The 21,059-nt window shown below is 43.4% G+C and overlaps 1 long non-coding RNA gene across 1 annotated transcript in view; it reads left to right on the top strand.

Annotated features, from left to right (window-relative positions):
- The window catches only part of LOC308640486, a 29,723-nt gene extending 16,018 nt beyond the window's left edge, over positions 1-13,705 (top strand). Inside the window, exon 3 of the long non-coding RNA XR_014020287.1 lies at positions 13,555-13,705. This is a non-coding gene — a long non-coding RNA (uncharacterized lncRNA). The remainder of the gene's footprint in view (positions 1-13,554) is intronic.
- Positions 13,706-21,059: the final 7,354 nt, after the last annotated feature.

The following is a 21,059-nucleotide window of genomic DNA, read 5'->3' as shown; positions in this document are numbered from 1 at the left end:
TTTTTTCCTTTTTTAATTAAAAAAAAAACATTTTTTTGGTAGTCATAGATGGACAGCATGCTTTTATTTTGTTTGTTTGTTTTTATGTGGTGCTGAGGGTGGAACCCAGGGCCTCACAGGTGCTAGACAAGTGCTCTGCCAGGAGCCCCAGCCCAGCCCTGGTGTTGGTAGCCTTCTAAGCTGTTGGCCAGTGTGCCATGTCATCTAGAGATTTTGGCCTCCACTTGCTAATGACCAACAACAATGACCACCAATTCACACGCCTTCTGGCTGTTCATGTGCCTTCCTTTTTGAAGTGTCTGTTCAGGTTTTTTTTTTCCTATTTTAAATATTGGGCTATGTGTCTTTTTATTGAGTTGTTTGTAGGAGTCCTTTGTATGTTCTGTGTATAAATCCATCGTTACTTACGTTTTTGGGTTAGTTTTTGCATGTCTGATTTTCTGGTCCATTTTCCCTATGATTTCTCTCATTCTAAGAGGAGGAAGGGGAGAGGGCCAGGAAGAGGAGGGAGCTGTGACTGTGGGCAGGGCAGGGCAGGCCAGGAGAGTAGGAGGAGAGCAGAAAAGGAAGAGGAAGGAACGTCTGTACTATCTTTGCATCTTTTGATGTGCTGGGGTTTTTTTAGCAATATTTTTTAGTTGTAGATGAACACATATCTTTATTTATTTATTTTTTTTATGTGGTGCTGAGGGTGGAACCCAGGGCCTCACACATGCAAAGCAAGCGCTCTACCACTGAGCCCCAGCCCCAGCCCCTTTTTTTGTACTAGGGATTGAACCCAGGGATGCTCTACCACTGAGCCTTATCCCCAGCTGTTTTTATTTTTTACTTTGAGACAGGGTCTTGCTAAGTTGCTAAGACTGTCCTTGAACTTATGATCCTCCTGCCTCAGCCTCATAGAGTAGCTGTTATTACAGGTGTGGCCACCACATTTGGCTGATATGCTGAAATTTTTAATGTCAAACCCAGTGTAAGGAATTATCTCCTTTTTATGGTTTTTGTTTTCTGTTCTCAGTCTTAGAAATCTTTAATTATCCCCAGGCTGGAACAATGCTATATTTTCTTCTAAAAATACAACTTTAACTTTTACAATTAGGTCCATGACCCATCTCAAATTAATTTTTGTGTATATTGTGAGGTACAGAGGTCAAGGATTATCTTTTCCCCAGTGGATATCTAGTTGTTCCAACACCATTTGTTAAAGATGTTTCTAAAAGAGAAAAAAAATGTTCCTTTTCCTCATAGGCTGCTTTGTCAGAAGCCAGTTGACTACAAAAGTGTGGGTCTGGGCTGTTTCTCCCTCTGAAGGTGGTCCACATTCTCCTTTGAATGTGTATACCTTGCTTTATCCTCAAAACTTTTTGACTTGAGATGGACCACATTGTCCCTTGAACGTGCCTCTGCTTTCCTCTGCCTGTGTCTCTGGCTGGTGCATGCTGAAATTCTTTTCCATCACGGATGTCAAAAACCCTACTGGAACTCAGTTGTTCCTTTCTCTCCAGGAGCTCCTCAGACTCTTCTTCAGAAACTTTTCTTCTCCTGTGACAATCTTTCCACCTTATTCTGAACTAGTTGATATCTTTAAAAATAAAGTGTGTCATAAAAAAAAGTATAGGTCTGTCTGGACTCTATTCTGTTTCATGGATCTCTTTGATTTTGACTATCCTTTTTTTTTTTTTAAAGAGAGAGAGAGAGGAGAGAGAGAGAGAGAATTTTTTTTTAATATTTATTTTTTAGTTCTCCGCGGACACAACATCTTTGTTGGTATGTGGTGCTGAGGATCAAACCTGGGCCGCACGCATGCCAGGCGAGCGCGCTACCGCTTGAGCCACATCCCCAGCCCTGATTTTGACTACCCTTATTTCAACTCCCTACTGTTTTTTTTTTAAGAAGGGTTTGTCATTCATTCATATATATATATATATATATATATATATATATATATATATATATATATATATATATATATATATAAAATGTATGGGTGGGTGTGTGTATATATAATATATATATATTATAAAGCAGAGAGGGGAGCCAAGCTTTGTGTAGCCTCTGGTCACAGGGCTACCTCATACACACACACACACACATACCCATAAACATATATATATATATATATATATATATATATATATATATATATATATATACACATACATGCATATATGTATTTTATGGACCTTTATTTGTTTATTTATATGTGGCGCTGAGAATTGAACCCAGGGCCTCACACATGTTAGGCAGGTGCTTTACCACTACAACCCCAGCTCCCCCTTCTGTTTTGGTTCATGTAGTTTAACAGTATGTTTTGAAGTTGGGTAATATTTATCTTCCAGCTTAGTTTTTCTTTTTGGAAACGTTTTGCCTACTTTGAGTCCTTTGTATTTCTGTAAATATTTTAGAACCAGCTTGTCAATTCCATACAAAATAAAAACTACAGAGATTTTGAATGGGATTATGTCAAATCTGTAGCAGTTCATGGAAGTATTCCTATCTTTTTTTTTTTATATATTGGGGATTGAACCCAGGGATGCTTAACTACGGAGCCTTATCCCCAGCCCTTTTTATTTATTTTGAGATAGGATCTTGATAAGTTGCTTAGGGCCTCACTAAGTTGCTGAGGCTGGCCTTGAACTTGTGATCTTCATGCCTCAGCCTCCTGAGCTGCTGGGATTACAGGCGTGTGTCACAGCACCTAATTTATTCTGCCTTCTTATGGTAAACACTTCATAATAAAACTTTTAAAGTCACAAATATCCTTCTAAGTGTCATCAAAACTTCAATGTGCTGTGCTTTACTTTTTGATATGCTAATTTCGCATGAGATTTCTTCCTTACCCATGGATTTTTAGAAATCTGTTGTTTCATTCCCAAATACTCGGGGCTTTTCTAGATAGTTTACGATGGCTGATTTCTGATTTGATTACATCATGGCCAGCCAGCATGTTCTGTCCATTTTCAGTCTTGGAGTTTATTAAGACTTAGCTCTGAGGCAGTGCATTCCTGTCTGGGTGAGTGCCCTGTACATCCTTGAATGATGTCGGGTGGAGGTGGTCAGTAGTGCTCTTAGGAGCTTCAGTATAGTTACTGTTTTTGTTTTTGTTTTTGTTTTTAAAGATCATTGTATCAAATATAGGAGAGGGTGTTCCCTCTCCAGCTTTCTTTACCTGTCAGTTACTTCACGTATGTTGAAACTGTTACTTACTGTATGTGCATCTAGAATCCCTGTCACCGTCACCAGGGCCATGCTGGTGTTTCAGCTGTTGAACTGCCAGCTGCATGCTGGCAGGCTCACTGCAGACCTCCGAGCGCCAGTGCCCACAGGACCGGCTCCAGCACTATGGACTGTGTAGTGTTTTGACTACAGTCCTGGCTGTGAGGGAGGAGGTAGGGGAAGGTAATGAAGAAGAGAGACCCAAAGCTCTTAGTCACAGATATTCTTAGACTCAGACTAGTCTCTCTTCAGGCTGTTCCTATGTATCAGGCTCCCATGTGGTTGCTAGCTTGAGAGCAACTGATTTAAGAGCCACATTGATTTAAAAACTGTGTAATAAATTCTGGATGTGGTCACACACGCCTGTGATCCCAGCCACTTGGGAGACTGAGGCAGGATGATCGCAAGACCAGCCTCAACAACTTAACAAGGTGCTGTCTCAAAGTTTAAAAAAAAGCGCTGGAGGGGCTGGGGCCGGGGCTCAGGGGCAGAGCACTTGCCTGGCATGTGTGAGGCACTGGGTTTGATCCTTAGCACCACATAAAAATGAAACAAATAAAGTCATCCTGTCCATTTACAACTACAAAAAAAGGTCTGGGGATATAGTTCAGTTGGTAGAGTGCTTGCCTTGTATGCACAAGGCCCTGGGGTTAATCCCCAGCACCACACACACACAAACACACACACACACCAAACACAACTACAAAAAATAAAAATAAAAAGTGTCAGAGATGTGGTTCAGTGGTTAAGCACCCCTGGGTTCAGTTCCAGGCACTAAAATGAAAAACAAAACACAATCAGAAAAACTCAATTATAATCAGAACCTTTCCCAGCTGTGCTGTGACCTAGCCCTGCTGCTGGTAGTGTGGACCTTATCCAGGTAGCAGGACCTTATCCTTTTTCTGTATAGGTCTGTAGGAGCTCAACAAACCCTTTTATTTAAGAATGGGCTGGGGATATAGCTCAGTTGGTAGAGTGCTTGCCTTGCATTTACAACACCCTGGGTTCAATCCCCAGCACCACCAAAAAAAAAAAAAAAAAACAGAATTTAAAAAAAAAATTAAGCTATAGTAATGTGCTGTTGGATATAACTATTCCCCGAATAACCAAACAAGATGCTGAGCAATTGTAGGAAAGAAGAATATCCCCACAATTGGTTCCTTCAGAGTCTCTGAGATGGAAGTCCCTTGAGCATGAAGTCACTGGATCGGTGTGAATCCCCTCCCACCATGGGAGGTGCGTCCCTGAAAGGGTGTCTGGAAAGCAGGGACAGCTGGTCACTGGCCTAGCACTTACAGTGGTGTGATTTGGATATGGAAACAGTGTCAGGCTGAGCAATCAAAGACGACCCCATAGCGAGACACCTGCAAGGACTACACCTGTCCCCCCAGGCAGAGGAGATGGCAGAAAAGACAGACTTCATCAAAGATGAGGTGGAGGGAGGGGCTGGGCTGTGGCTCAGTGGTAGAGCGCTTGCCTGGCCTGTGAGAGGCACTGGGTTCAATTCTCAGCACCACATAAAAATAAAATAAAGATATTGAGTCCATCTACAACTAAAAAATATTTTTAAAAAAAGAAGATGAGGTGGAGGCTGGGTCTGCTTCTGGAATTTTGAAATGCATATTTTCAGATAGTATGTACATTTCCTATAAACTGATTAATGTAGTTTAATTATTACCCTTAATTTTAAATAAATTTGTCAATTAATTTAATCAGAAAACTTAATCTTTTTTTTTTTTAAGTACTGTGCATTGAACTCAGGCACTTGACTACTGAGCCACCTCCCCAGCCCTATTTTGTATTTTATTTAGAGACAGGTCTCACTGAGTTGCTTAGCGCCTTACTCTTTTAGCTGAGACTAGCTTTGAACTCGCGATCCTCCTGCCTTAAGTCTCCCTAGCTGCTGGGTTTATAGGCGTGCACCAGTTTTAATATTAATTTTTTTATCTTAATATGTAAAAGAAACTACAAGAGGATCTTTCAGGATAATAGATGGGGAAACTTTTCATGTATTTCCTAAGCTATGAGAACTTTAATTTTTATAGGATGATATAAGAATATGCTAACTTCAGTTTCTGATGAGAACAGTTTGACCCGATTAACTTGCTTGAAATATTTTCGAGTTTAAAATTTTCAAACATGGATAATGAATGTGATTTGGTAGCTGTAATTTTAAAGTTAACCTAAATTATAAATCAGTTATCTATTTTTACCTACAAATAGTATTGAGCAGGTGAACAACCTACGAGAGGTACAAGCACTGAGGCGTCTGAATCCACACCCAAACATTCTTACGTTGCATGAAGTAGTTTTGTAAGTATATTTGGAGCTTAAAAAATTATCTATTTGAAAATTTGTTATTGATCAAATCTCCTTTTAAGAAAACCGTGGTAGACTTACAATATTTATAGCTCAGAGAATAATAATTTTCATTTCACCGTACGTTGCATTTCTACTTGGGCAATTGCGTATCTGACCCCTCATTTGGAGGTGTCTTCAGAGAGGTGACCTTATATCGTGGCAGCACGCAGCATTCAAGGTTTGTCTCCTGAAGCTTGGTTTGGAACTCTGAAGGCTTGAACATGAGTCATGGCCTCCCAGGCGAGCCCTGGGATGCTATTTCATGTTCTCATCTTGTTGCTAACTGATCTCTCTGCAGTCTCTTACAGTCTTTCTTACAATAATTGATGTCATTTCAAGGCATTTCCATTTGTTCTAATTGTAGAGTAGTTTTCATAAGGCTTACCTGCCAATCAAAAAGATAGAGCCTGGCTTGTCCCTTGGTGTGCAGGGGCTCAGGAGGCCTCCTCCCACCAGCATGACCTTGCCACTTCTGGGAAGGTGCTTGTTGGCCTTGCTACAGCTCTGCAGGGACCCTGGCTTATAAAGTTGGCCTGGGAACTCCAGTCTCTGCCAGTTAAAGCTCGATGGATTTTAATCAGAGGATGCAACAGTTTTAAATTCAAAACGACTTGTTTTGACATAGCTGTGTGGCCCCTTGACATAGCTGCAGTGTTCTTAGCACGGTTTGCACATAATAATCACAACACTGTGTACACACACACACACACACACACACACACACACACACACACTCTATGCAGAGCACTTCTGGCCAGAATCTCCTGAGACCCCTGCCAGGTGGCCTACTGTGACACAGGCTCCCCTTTAGGGGTTGAATGGAATCCAGAGAAGCTTGTTGGCTGGGCCTGAAGCCTTGAGTATGAGTGAAATGTGACTCTCTCTTCTGCCTGGGAGTGGCTTTTGCTTTTGGCTCTCCAGTTGTAATATATCCCAATTACATGTAAATAATTAGGTACATTAAATTACTTTAAAATTAATTAAAACTAGACGTTCAGTCATAGAGCATGAGTTAAGTTCCTTTTTCTTTTATTGCTTTGCTTAGCTAATTCCCCACTTTCTTCTTTCTGCTGGGTTAATTTTATATATTCAAGACATATCTCTTTTTTTAAAAAATGGCTTTTAGAATTTTGCTTAAAATAAATTTTTACGGTTATTGAAAATTAAATTTATCTGAAATATTGGTTGAAAATCAAAATCTCTACTATTTTAATAATTATATTGCCATCTTTGGCTGATGTGGGAGTGCCTTATATTTACCAGAAATGTTTACAGTGAATTAAATATTTGATCATGTTTTCTGATTAAGACAAAAAAAATTTTAAACCTGCTTTGTTCTTCAGTGACAGAAAATCTGGTTCTCTTGCACTTATATGTGAACTTATGGACATGAATATGAGCTCATACGAGGTACGTAGACTATTTTGAAAGCTACCTTATAATACTCTTTAAGTTTGTAGCTCACCTGTATCTTGCTTCCGATCTCATAGTCCTTGGTCACCACAGAGCAGTGGTGACAACCAGGACGGCTTGCTTCTGGAGGCGTTGCTGTGGCAGGCTGGCCTCCCAGGGTGACTGCACGCAGGAAGGGGAGCCAAGGCCTCTGGTGACCCTGTGATTTGGAAAAGTGGCGCTGAAGGCAGCAGAGCATTGCAGCTTGTGCCTTCCTTGCGGGGTGCCGAGCTTTGGGGCCCCTTGTTCTGAGGTACCTCTCCCTGGGGTCTCCTTGCTGCTTGACTCTGTTCCCTGCTGAACAAGGCAAAGCTTCCCTGAAGATCCTGGCTTTGGGGAACCCCTTGCACCTTGCCATGCACTGGTGTCCGGGGTGCTCATTATTTCCATCTTTGAAACAGTAAAGCTCTGTTAGGGAAGCTTGGCCTGAGCCGGCCTCAGCCAGGGCCAGCCTTGGGTGCTTGCCGAGGGCACAGCAGAGAGCCAGCAGGCAAGGGGGCAGGTGGTTGGCCCCCAGTGAGCAAGTGTCCCGGGGCTCTGACCTCATGGGTCTGCCAGCTGTTAGGACAATGAACCTGGTGCATATCACTAAGAAACAACAGCCAGTGTCCCATTCAAATCACACTACCCAAGGTCACACGAAGAAAATTAGCTGCCCTAATGTCCTGTGAGTTCAGATGATTGGGAATAGAATTTAAGTGGAAACATCATAGGTGATTTAAAAGCTGTATTATCTCAAACAAGTTAGACTGAAAGCAGCGTGCCACGGTCCCTTCAGATAGAGAGGGAGACACTGGTGCTGAAGAGTCCAAATACAGTTGTCTTTGTGAAATGACAGGATGAAGACAGTGTTGTGTCAACATTAATATAAGGCGCCCTGGTGTCCTCACCCCTGAGGACACTCTGGGGATGCCAGAATTTGAGGATGCCTGGTGTTGCGTTTGCACATAACCCAGCTCTTGCTCCCGTGGGTTTCACGCCACCTCCTGGTGACTTACAGGACCAGATACAGTGTGGATGCTGTGGAAATGATGGCTGTTATTAGGAGACAGCGACAAGGGGGAGAGTCTGTACCTGTTGAGCACAACCATTGATGGTTGAATCTACAGATAGGGAACCCACACAGACAGGGATTGCTTGTATTTTATTATGTGATTTTAAATATTTATGTGGTCATAAATTACTAAGAAAATAAGTCGTATGTGTAAGCAAGTTTTTCTACATCCTTAAAAGTTTATGTATATAATTGGTCAAAAAACTGTGGATCTTTTTGGGAAAAGAGGAGATTGCCTCATATCTGGGATTATATGGTATTTCTTGTTTTGTTTTGTTTTTTGTGGTGCTGGGGATTGAACCCAAGGCCTTGTGCTTGCGAGGCACGCACTCTAGCACCTGAGCTGTATCCCCAGCCCTGTATGGTATTTCTTTTTTTTTTTTAAATATTTATTTTTTAGTTCTCGGCGGACACAACATCTTTGTTGGTATGTGGTGCTGAGGATCGAACCCGGGCCGCACGCATGCCAGGCGAGCGCGCTACCGCTTGAGCCACATTCCCAGCCCTGTATGGTATTTCTTATACATTACAAACCTCATGTATTTATTCGCTTAGTAATTTGTTTATTCTTGTTTAAGTACAACTCTAACAAATGTAGTCATCTGTTTTTTTGGTCAAAACCACTCAAATTTGAGCTGTTGGAGAGAACAAGCCTCTGGGCCTGGACACACCCACAGTGGGAGAAAGTGGCTGGAGATGGTCCAGCAACGGGCAGGAAGCCCAGGGGGGCAGCAGATGTGAGCAGGCCAGGCAGGAGGAGCTGTGTCAGGAGGCTGCAGGGGGCTTTCCCTCTGAGGAGTGAGCCTTGTGAACCTGGGGATTTTACTAACCAGCATCTCATTCCACGTGGTCTGGATAAGGGGGGCTGTGCTGGTTCTTCATGCTGACCCTCTGCATGTAGGTCTTGATTGTCAGTTACAATCCTTGGTTGTCAGAAACAACCCCTATGTTTTATTATTACTTTTTTTAAATTTTTTTTTTTAAAGAGAGAGTGAGAGAGGAGAGAGAGAGAGAGAGAGAGAGAGAGAGAGAGAGAGAGAGAATTTTTAATATTTATTTTTTAGTTCTCGGCGGACACAACATCTTTGTTGGTATGTGGTGCTGAGGATCGAACCCGGGACGCACACATGCCAGGCGCGTGCGCTACCGCTTGAGCCACATCCCCAGCCCCTATTATTACTTTTTATAATATTCTTTTTTTTTCAACACCAGTAAGTCAACATGGCTTTTTTCTTTTTGTAGTACTGGGGATTGAACACAGAGCCTCACGCATGCTAGGCAAGCACTTTGCCACTGAACTGCACACCCAGCCCCAAATTTTGCTTTTTAAAGAACCTGTACAATCCCTTCACCTTAAGGTGATGCATCCTGATTTAGAATTCCTGTGGTGCTTCCTAGAGTGTGGTATCTTAAAACTCAAGGGGAGCCGGGAACAGTGGGGCACGCCCCCCAGGAATTCCAGCGGCTTGGAAGCCTGAGGCAGGAGGATCGGGAATTCAAACCCAGCCTCAGCAACTTAGTGAGGCCCTAAGCATCTCAGTGAGACCCTGTCTCTAAGTAAAATACAAAAAAGGGCTGGGGATATGGCTCAGTGGTTAAATGCCCCCGGGTTCAATCCCTGGTTCCAAAAAAAAGGGGGTTGTGAGAAGGAGAATTTTCAGCACATTGCTCTGTGTTTAGATATCTGAGAAATCTTTGCTCAGAATAAATATCTTTGATTTCCAGTAGGCGAGGGATTGTATAATTGCAGAAATTGAAGCCTTCTTTCCCCAGTGTCTGCCTGCAGGGACTGCAGCCGATGGCTGTACAGATCCACAGACGTCCATTCCTTATGTTGTTACTGAGCCAGGCCCCTCTGGTTTCCAGCTGTGCACTAGGCCAGTCACTAGAGCAAGGAGTTTGCAAGAGTCATTCCTAAGACAGCCAAGCATGAGGAGTGGGGAGGTCCAAGCCTTAAGTCCACTTCCTGAGGGCATTTGTGGACACCGGGGGATGAAGAAGCAGCGTGGCCTAGGGTGTGGGAGCCAATAGGAGGCAATAGTCAGCAGTCCGAGCACACTCAGCCGACCTCCATGGCTCTTCATGGGACACCTGCAGAAAATGGTGGTGTTAGCGTGATCTGAAGGTGGAATCTTTTGCTTCCTGATGTCAAAGGTCACCTTTGGGACACCCATGCTAGGCCAAGCGAAAAGGTCAGTGGCTTAGACAAAATGGTCCCATGGCCCCGAAGCATAACCCTAGCACCCGTTATCATAGTGACCCACGTGTCAGAGGACAGCAGAGCTAGTGGAGATGAATAACATAGCTCTCTGTGTGGCCTCCAGAATTAGTAACTTTGAAGCCAGTAAAAAGCCCATGGCTCGGGGGTGTCTGGGGAGCACAGGAAGTAAGAAGGCAGAGGGGTGGTTGTGGGCAGGAGGCAGGCTGTGTCCTGGCTGGCACTTACCAGGTTAGGGCTCTGTCCTCCCCGGGTCCTGTGCAGAGGTCTTGTTCTCTTGATGGGTACATGCTTAGGAGCAGATGCCGAGTGGGAACTGGGGCCGTCAAACATGGCAAGCTTTACCCTGAGGTCCAGTGTCCTGTGGGCCCAGGGCTGTGCTCAGTGCACTGAGCTGATGAAGATGCCAGCAAAGAGGGGCACCCTGAATCAGAGCCGTAAAAGGGAGGAAAGTCGCCTCAGGGTCAGTGGACTGAGTGACGGTGACCAGGGTTCGCGGCTCCTATGGCCCCAGGGCTACTCTGGATACTTCATAGGAGGTACCTCCTCTTACCTCTGCAGCAACTGCCAGGCCACTGCTGGTATCCCCATCTCAGCATGAGGAAATGCAGGCACAGAGGTCCAAGGTGATTACCTAGTGGGTGGTGAGGGGCTTGAACTTGGGCTGGTCCCACAGTGCGGGTTTTTTTTTTTTTTCCAATTTTGTTTTAGTTGTTGATGGACCTCTATTTTATTTATTTATATGTGGTGCTGAGAGTCGAACCCAGTGCCTCACACATGCCAGGCAAGTGAACTACTGCTGAGCCCCCGCCCCCGCCCACGGTGCTGTTTTTGACCACAGAGTCCTCTGACAACCCTCTTGGATGGCACTGTTATTATCAGCCCCGTTTTACAGATGAGGAAATTGGGGCTTGAAGGATGAAGTAATAACCCCACGTGAAGCTTTAAAAATGCCTGAGGCAGGGCTGAAGCTCCAGCCTCGACCTTGACTTTGCACTGCTCCCCTGAGCTCCCTCCTGTCTTAGCTCAGAGCCTCCTAGGAACAGGCACTTCCTCTGGTCTGCTCCTGTGAGGGCAACACTGATCTATTAAAAGCCAAGCAGCTTCTTCTTCTTCTTCTTCTTTTTTTTTTTTTTTACCAGAATAGCAATTCGTGTGACTTGAATTACTACTGTCTTCAGCAATCAGGCATTCAGTAGTGCTGTTAAATAGTAAAGAGAGAGATCATGAAAGGAGGGAGGAGTGGTCACCGTCTGGACTGTCTACTTCCCGCACCCAGGTGTGCGGGGCCTGGGTCCAGCAGGGGCAGAGGTGGAGGGGACACCCTCCGGATGGTTTTGTTCTCAAGATGCCTGTGGCTGTGAACTAGGGGATGGCCAGATGAAGGTGGGTGGTTTTCTCTTTGTCCAGCAGGGGTCAGAGGAGGCTGAGGTGATGAGGGTTGGAGAAGCGCCTGTCTCCTGGAGGGTGGTAGAGAAGGGTCACAGTGGGGACCCAGCAGACCCAGGCCCCACCCTGTGAAGCTCACACTGAGGAGGAGAGACTGCCTGGGGAGGGGGAGTTGAGTTGGGCCTTGCAGGAAGTGGAACCCTCTGCCCAGGGTCCCCACCTCTGACTGCAGGGGCTCCTGCCTCAGCCCCCGCTGCCCGTCCTCTCTCTCCTTGGCAGCCTTGGCCTCCTGGACCCTGAGCTCTCCAGTGGCTCTGTGTTCTGTGAGCAGAGGGAATGTGGTACGCTGGCCCAGAAATGCCAGTCATGGCCACCAGCTGCCTGCGGTCCAGGGGCCGGGCTTGTTCCTGGGGTTGGCTTTTCAGAAGCTGTGGTGGGGCAGGCATCCTGAGTGAGTCCATGGCACTGGAGGAACGAACCAAGTAGGAAACAAGCAAGCAAACTTGGTTTGACTGTAGGTAGCAGCATGGTTAGTCTCCGTGATTAGGTGACACTCCACGTTACTGTGCTGGATTAATTCAGTTCTGTTTTTTTATTTTTTTACTTATTTTTTTTAAACATTTAGTTTTTTCAGTTATAGGTGGACACATACCTTTATTTTTTTATCTTTATGTGGTGCTGAGGCTGGAACCCAGGGTCTCAGGCATGCCAGGCAAGGCTTTGCCTCTGAGCCCCCGCCTAGCCCCAGTTGTATTTTTTATGTCTCATCAACTCTGACCCACTGATGGCAAGAGGCACTGTTTAGCCATAACACAGACCTTTATCACTGGGCATTTTTTTTTAAGAGAGAGAGAGAATTTTTTTTTAATATTTATTTTTTAGTTCTCGGGGACACAACAACTTTGTTGGTATGTGGTGCTGAGGATCGAACCCAGGCCGCACGCATGCCAGGCGAGCGCGCTACCGCTTGAGCCACATCCCCAGCCCTATCACTGGCAATTTTAATTTTATCCTGATCAAGAGTTCTTTTAGATCTATTGCATAATTTTACTCTGTCTCACTTTGTGCATAAATAAGAAGGAAAATAGAAGTTAAATAAATGTCACATCATTCCTGTTACTTCTTTGCACTTTTGACGCAGAATGATTGACGTCTGCCTTCCCTACTCGTCAGTCTCCACACCACTCAGGTGGGTGATGCAGCGTTTTTGTCACTGGAATTTTCTTCTAAGCCAAGGTCTCCTACTGTTAATTTTAACCCGAAGCAGCACAAGTTCCCCATGTTACAATGACGTTCCTTGCTGAGCTGGAGCCTAGGCCAAGGGTAAGGAGGTGGGCGTGTCACAGCATTGGCCTCAGGGCTGGACTTCACCAGGCTGGCGTCCCAGGCCGAGTCCGGAGAGCGGCTTGGCACCCAGTCCTCAGGCGTGACTGCACTGAGTGGGTGTGCCGGGGGCACCAATGTGCAGGCCCGTTTCCTCATTTGAGCTTCTCATTTTAGAGGTGAGGAAACTGAATTTCAAAGAAAGTTAAAACTTTTCCATGTTCACTTGCCTAAGATGACCCAGCTTCAAGGCACAGAACCCGAGGACCTGTCCTTGAGCCTGCCAGGCCACCAGGGCAGGGCTCTGCCATGCAGCCCTGCCTGCTCCTCTGGCTCCTCCCACAGAGAGGCGCTGGCAGTGGGGCCCCTTGGATCTCCAGGGGGCACAGTAGGGGCATGTGGGTGTCACGGGGAGCCGAGCCAAGGGTGGCTAAGGGCTTTGTTGCTGCTGAGGTAGTTTGGCATTTAAGCGGTGGGTCTTGTCCAAGATGGACGGCCAATTCCTTATGATGACTGCTCAGTGCTTTTCCTGCCTGCCTAATAGAATCCCCCAGTGTGGATTCTTCCTCATGAGAGTATATCACCTGGACTACGACAATAAATCCACCAGTTTCTGCCCCGAATTGTGACATTGAAGAAGCCTCCCGGAGCTCAGTTGGGATTTAACATCAGGAGGAAAGGCCTCCAAGCTGAGCATTTTCATCTCCAGGGTGATTCCCGACTCAGATGCACATGGAGCAGGACTTCAAGAAGGGAACCAAGCTCTAGGTGCGAATGGCGTGGATTTCCAAGGTGCTGAGCACAGCAAGGCTGCTGAGATCCTGAAGACCACCCAGAAATCAGCATGCGTGCGCTAACCCTACAGTCATCATCGCCAAAGAGAGGACTGTGCCCTGGAGAGCCGCAGCCCAGGGCCCTGCCTGTGGGATCTGCCAGGCCAGGCCCACCAGGCCCCAGGAGGCCCTTGGTAGTTCTGCTCTGAGCCCTGCCTAGCACAGTGGGCTGGGGAGGGTAGGGAGAAAGTCACAGCACGGTCACCCAACTGTGCTGAACTTTTTGTTCCCTATTTTCTAGGCCAGCTTCATTCCCTGAAAGGAAAAGGACGATGATGTGTAGGTATGACCTAGCCTGCAGGGAACTGGGACTGCAGCTGGCACTGAGGGCCACCGCGGGCTTGGTACTCACACCCTATCATTTTAATTATAGAGATGAGTTAGGAATATTGGGAACCCTCCCTCTGGTTGCCTGGTCTTTCATCCTGTCCTTGTACTATCAGGAGTGTCATACATGTAGGGGACTCTGATGAAACCCTTTTGCCCTCCTCCTCTTATCTCCCCGCAAAATGTAAAGTGTACTACTGAATAAAAAGAAATAGCAAAAAAAATACACCTGCCACGGGCACTGCTCTGGGCCTCAGTGGGCATGAGGGCATTTTCGTCTGTGCCAGGGCCCAGCGCGCACCTCTGAACCTGAGAGGAGGGCCAGGCTCCGGCCAGGGGTGGTCAGGCGCTGGCTCTTCACAAGCAGCAGGAGGGAGGGCCGTTTTCCTGCAGCGGGTGCCACAGGCTACACCGGTTCTTGGGAAGTCTTTTTCCGCTACTGGTGTCATACAGAACATTCCATGGAGCCTCCTTAATGAAGGCTGGATTTTTTTTTTTTGTAAAAATTAACTTACAAAAGTTACTAAGGTCAGGATGGCTCAGCAGACAGGGCTGCAGCGTTCCCTGAGGGCCCAGGAGGGACTCCTGAGTGAGTCATTAATGGCACCGTATTTCCTTTGTTCCAGGCTGTTTGAAAGTGAGAATCTCAGACACGTTCTCAGGCCCACAGGGTTAGGATCTGGTTTGGAAAAACTGGAGGGTGGGTTCAATATTTTCATTTTTTGTGTTATTTTCTTTCTTTAGTTTTCTCTTCTACCCATGTAGTGGCAGTAGTAGACTGTGGTTAAGAATAGAAATGCTATACTCAAAATGCTTAGGTTCAAATTCCAGCTCTGCCACTTTGTAGCTGTGTGATATGAGCTGAGTTAATAACTTTGCCAGTCAACAGTTCTCATCTAAAAAATGGAGATAAAAAATATAATAATGGCATCATATGATTATTGTAGTGAGCACTGAGTAACATATTTAGTATAGCATGTGCTCAAAAACTTTTAGCTACTATTAATATTTTACCTTCTATATCCTTTCCTATTTTCATGTACGCTACTAATTCTCTTTTAGTTTTTGAACCAAGAGGTTTTAGAGATTCTCCCTAAGATAACGGCACATTATATAGCAGCAAATGCTTAGTCTTTTTATAATTCCACCATCTCTGATTTTGCTCTTCACATTGCATTTAGATCAGGGGATTTAAACAGGAGTCAATAAACTATAGCTCCAGGGCCAAAATCTATAGCCACACTCTTTGTAGTTTTATCAGAACCTATAGAGCCCTCTTCATTCAGATAATATCCATGGTTGTTTGTGTGTTACAATCACAGAGGGACAGTAAAGACAAACCATGTGGCACACCAAAACCACTAGTATTCACTATCTAGTACTTTCCAGGAAAAAATATGCCAACATCTGAGAGTAATAAGTAGCAGAAAGGTGAAAAGATCTACAGTTAAACAACCACTATTTAAATTTCAACTCTGCCATTGATTTGCATCAGCAAGGTGATCTTGAACCTATCATTTGACATTTCTAACACCTCAGCTATAAAATACAAAGGATCACAAGCCTGTCCTACAAATCTCTGATGAAACTTTTACATAAAGTAAAATCTGGATCTCTTACATTGTTGCTTGGATAATACAATTGTCTGAGGCTTTTTGTTTGTTTATGAGCTAATTTTTTTATTATAGTTGGGAGGGCATGCACTCACCAATTCTTCATAGGCACATAGGCACCAATACTATCTTTCACAAATTTCACACATTTTCCTCATCTGCTTGGCCCTGAAGTTTAAGACTTTTAATATTAAATAATTTATGTAGGGCATTTTACAAAACGTAAAATGCTGCAAAATTTTAGTTACTTCGATTTTAAGGAAAAACAACTGATAACTGTTTCAGCCACTGGCTAGAAATAAAGGCTTTTCTAGCACTCTTTACTCAAGGGTGGGTTAAACTTTTTATTTTACCCTAAGTACCCCCACCAAGAGGTAAGCACCTCAAAATTAAGGTGGCTTTATTATATATGTGTAAAATAAGCTGCTCACTGCTTACCTGAACAATTAACTGTGTAAACCATGTGGGGTCATCTAAAGACCAAAGGTTATGAGAGTGACTAGGATTATTCTGCTTATTCCTTCCATGAGGACTAGGTGTCACTGTGGTAAGACAACTAACCTCGGAAAGATGGAAAAACACGCCTGCTACTTACTCTGATGACTCTTAATTCAAAACTCCTTACTCCAATCCTATATTTTCTATACTTCACTTAATTATATATTCCCAAGTAATACAGATTCATTTACATGAAACATCATACTCCATAAGATACCTGGGAGATAATAAATTTTAAATTATCTGTAGTCCTATGAATTTGTTTAATTGGAGTAGTCACAGGATGTTGAAAATACCCATTCTGAAAGAACAAGTCACCTGATTTGAAAAAAGGAAGAATTATTTTATTATCATGTACAGAAAACTCAGCAAAAAAGTTTTTCAAACTCTATATTGCAACCCAGTAGTGGAATATGAAATCAATTTAGGGTAATTCTTGTAGCATTTGTGGGGGAGGGAATAAGACAGAATGAATAGAACAGAATGGAATGTTCATGCTAATACTTTTCAAGTGAAGTTCTAATTTCAACTTATACACATATATATATGTATGAACATACTTGAAAGAGTTGTTTTCTAAAATTTATTTCTTGTAGATTGTGCAAATAACACTGTTGTAGGAAAGGGGATATGCTTTTTAAAAACATAATTTCAAAGAGCAGGTCTATATCTCAAATAATGAGCAGGAGTTACATTATGAAGAGGGAATGATAAATGGTGCTATTAATTTTTCTAGGAAAAATGCAAAAAACAAGAAGTAGTGAAAATGCAGATGTTAGAAGCAGTAGGTAGGAGGGGGAGGAGAAGTTAATTTTAAGTATTATCACAAAACATCCAGAAGATATGCCCTAAGATAACTATGAATACGAATCTTCATTTAAAAATTAAACTTCAGGATATATTCTATGAACTCTGGGAACTTGCCTGTCTTGTTCAGCACTGTATCCTCAATAACTGTAATAGTGCTTGATAAAAAGCATTCAACTATATGTTTAATTAGTATGTTGTTTAGCATATTACAGGCTGATATTTACACCTGGGTGTTGACAAGATTGCCTACCGAAGACATTTTATCCATTTTTCTAAGCACTCTTATTTTATGAAATGGACAAGCAAGAATTTTTAATAAATGTTGGATTTGGCTCTGAGTTCAAAACCTACTTATCTTAAACTTAAATCCTTATTCATTGATCATCTCTGATTTTAGTTCTGGAAAAAAAATTCTCAACTAGAATTAGTTTTTCTGGAAATATTCCTAGAGAGCATTGAATGCTCATAACTTGAAACAACGTTGAGAACAGGATATCTACCACAGCAAACATGGACACACCACACAAAATCTATTTTTAAAAATCACTGATAGGTGAAAGAACTCAAGGTAGCCCTTAACTGTCATTGTCTAGAAAAAAATATTTTGTGAGCCAAAGATTTTAACAGATACTCAACTTCTTAATTACAATGAAATTCCTTAAGAAAAGCAGACAAAAGGCTTATTGTTGTTTAAATTCAATTGATTTTGCCAAAGGGCTTGACCACTGTAGAGATATTACAATTGATAAATTTTTATAAACATCTTTATAGTATGTGCTACTCAGGAAAAGACTACATTGACTCATAAGTTCTTGGGAGAGTTAGTTGCTTTATTTTTAGCAAAGACAGTTAAGAATAGTATTTTTTTACGTTTATAAAGTGTCTCTCAGACAAGCATATGAAAAACCTACCCAAGCAACATCTTGCAATATTTTTCAATATTCACAGGTGGAATGGGAAAAATAAATCAAACCAGACAATATTTTGCACATGAGGAAATGAGACAATCAGAGAGATGTAAGTATTAGATAGCTTCTGGTTCCTCAAGGTAGAGCACAGCAGAGTTCACCCTTGATATGTGGGTGCTGAAGATGTAAAATAGGAAGTCTGTCGAAGAGCAAGGAAGGAACAAAGATGAGAAGTGGTAGCTCAGGCCTGTGGGCTGCCCAGTGCTCTGGGACAGGATGTAACAAAGTTTCCGCCTGAAAACATCTCCATCCCAAATCCTCAAATCCCACCATAATATAGTCAGTCGATCCTTTGACTTGAGCCTCTCATCTCCCTGGCATCTGCCTTTAAAACACAGCTCCTTCTCTGGGAAGACCCAATGGCCTCCTTCTCTTGCTCTCCACTTCATCATTATAATTAATAACTTATCTATTACTATCTCAAATTTACACAACAATTTAGAATTTACACCTAGATCTATATTATCTCATTTAATCCATGCAACCTTATGAGGTATTATATTTCTATTTTAGAAATGAGTAATTGAGATCCTCAAAGAGGTTAAGTACCTAGGAAAAGTCTTCTGAGCTTTCTTTAACATGTAACATGATGCTTTCCACATCCAATCAGCTCAATAGACAGAGTTCCCATCATGTATCAGGCACTAGGCCACATCCATAAAACCAGGCCTGCTCCCTTAGCCTACAAAATAAGAATACCTATAATGGGGCTGGGCATGGTGGTACAGCCTGTAACCCCAGTGACCAGGAGGCAGGAGGATGGCAAATTCAAAGCCAGCCTCAGTAACTTAGTGAGACCCCCATCTCAAAACAAAAAATAAATAAAAATAAAAAGGACTGGAGATGTGGCACAGTGGTTAAGTACCCCTGGGTTCAATCCCTGATACAACAACAGAAAGAAAGAAAGAAAGAAAGAAAGAAAGAAAGAAAGAAAGAAAGAAAGAAAGAAAGAAATAGAGAGAGAGAGAGAAAGAAAGAAAGAAAGAAAGAAAGAGAGAGAGAGAGAGAGTACCCATAAAGGCCCTAGGTAATTCATCAAGGAAAATAAAGAAATGTAATTAATGAGGAAGTGATATGAAAACTGCAAAGAGAACAACATAAACAGTTGCTATTAGCACCTCACCTCAATGGCGCTGAGCTTACCAGATGGCCCTGAACTTTTTAAAAGCAAAGGGCTGTTGATGATTCTGAAGGTCAGAAGATAGAGGTAGTGCTTTTAAGGGATAAGAGGGAGTAACAGAAAGACCAAACCTCATGATAATTAAGTCTCAGGCCCTCTCTGGGAAACGACCTTTGAAACACATCACTTTGTTGGCTAGCACATCTCCAAGGACTAAAGCAAAGCCTGAGGTAGGGTTGGGGTCAAACCAAACACTGTGGGATAAAAACAGAAGTAAAAGAAGACCTCCAGGTTCTAACCAGGGGGTAAGGGTGTGGCCATTGGTAGAGTACTTGCCCAGCCTGCATGAAGCCCTGGGTTCCATCCTCAGCGAAGGAAGGAAGGAAGGAAGGAAAGAAGGAAGGAAGGAAGGACAGACTGTAAAATTTTAAGCCAGATCCAGGTTAAGGTCTGAAGAAAACTGTCAAATTTAAAGGGTTTAGAATTCACAACTGTATACCATATGAGGAAACAAAGAAGAACATGCATTAGAATCACTGTATTTTCATTCATTCTAAGATACACACTGTTCTATCTGTGAAAGTGGAATGAATCAATGAGATGATGGGTTATAAATGTCATTGTTATCTGTTCTTACAAATATGTCAAAGGATGTATCTTACAATTGAAGATAGCTTAGATTAAATTAATTAGATATTTTTGAATTACCTGTTTTCAGGATGGTTCAAGAGAATGCTTTCCATTCATGCCACCTGACCAAGCTGTGTCTTACCTGCACAGGACTTGCAACCAGGCTGGCCCTCCCTTCCTCCCTCCCGCCACACTCAAGCCTGGTCCCTCAAGCCCGGTCGTTTCTGATGCGACGGACTGCAGCAGGCAGCTCCCCTACCCAGCCACAGAGGGGCGATGATCAGACTACATTGCTGTCTGTTCACAACTCTTCTGGTTGGCTTCCCCTAAACTGGCTTGATTTCTTTTCTAAAAGCTTCCAGTTGCAGGCTTCCCCCTGGCAGTTACCTGCTTCAATAAGGGCTTCCTAAGGCTTAGCTTTGAGAAACACACAAGGAAGAGAGTGTGTCCTGACTCTCGTGTGCCCACTGCTATTGTCATGAATCTCTCTCTCACCTTCTCTGTCAGAGCTTAGTCTGTCTTGTTATCTGACCGAAAAATCACAGGGAGCCTGCCTAGCCTCATAATTTATTTTCAATAATAACTTCTGCTGCAAACACAAGTTTTATCTCTGAAACTTGACAACTTGAACCCATCACAACATGTGACAATTCCATGACGGTGCACAGGCACATAACAGACCTGTCATAAGACGTAGTCCTGTTTGCCCTGACATAGAGATCTGGTATAAAATGTGATATTCACAATAAAGAAAATAGATCTAAAGCTCAGGAAACGTCAAAAGGAAATGCACCCACAAGTCATTTTTAATAAAAACAACACTAAGAGGAAGAAAGAAATATTAACCACACACAGAACTATGTGGAAAGAACTCCCAGGAACCACTTTGGTGCCGCGTCCGGCAAAATGGACCGAGTCCGGCGGGAGACGTCGGGATTAACAAAGACACAGGAGTCCGAGGTCCTTCATCCAGGGGGAATCTGACTTTATTATCTCAGCTCATACTTATATATTTCTTGCAGACAGAATGGAAAGTCACTAGTAGGCGGGAGGAAGGAGGAGGGGAAAACAGGTGGTTAATGTCGACTCATAATGAGCCTTCAACCAGGAGCCTTATCAGACCCAAGCAGGTCAGGACGTTCCCACATGACCATCATAGGCTGAATAATATGAAAACAGACACCACAAATCTTTCAAGGCCTTGGGAGCTGGCCTCTTTGACGTGCACAACAAGAAACCAGGGCCGGCAC

Source organism: Spermophilus citellus, assembly GCF_964194105.1.
Source record: "Spermophilus citellus genome assembly, contig: SCAFFOLD_147, whole genome shotgun sequence".
NCBI lineage: Eukaryota > Metazoa > Chordata > Mammalia > Rodentia > Sciuridae > Spermophilus > Spermophilus citellus.
This window is presented reverse-complemented; position numbering and strand designations above follow the sequence as displayed.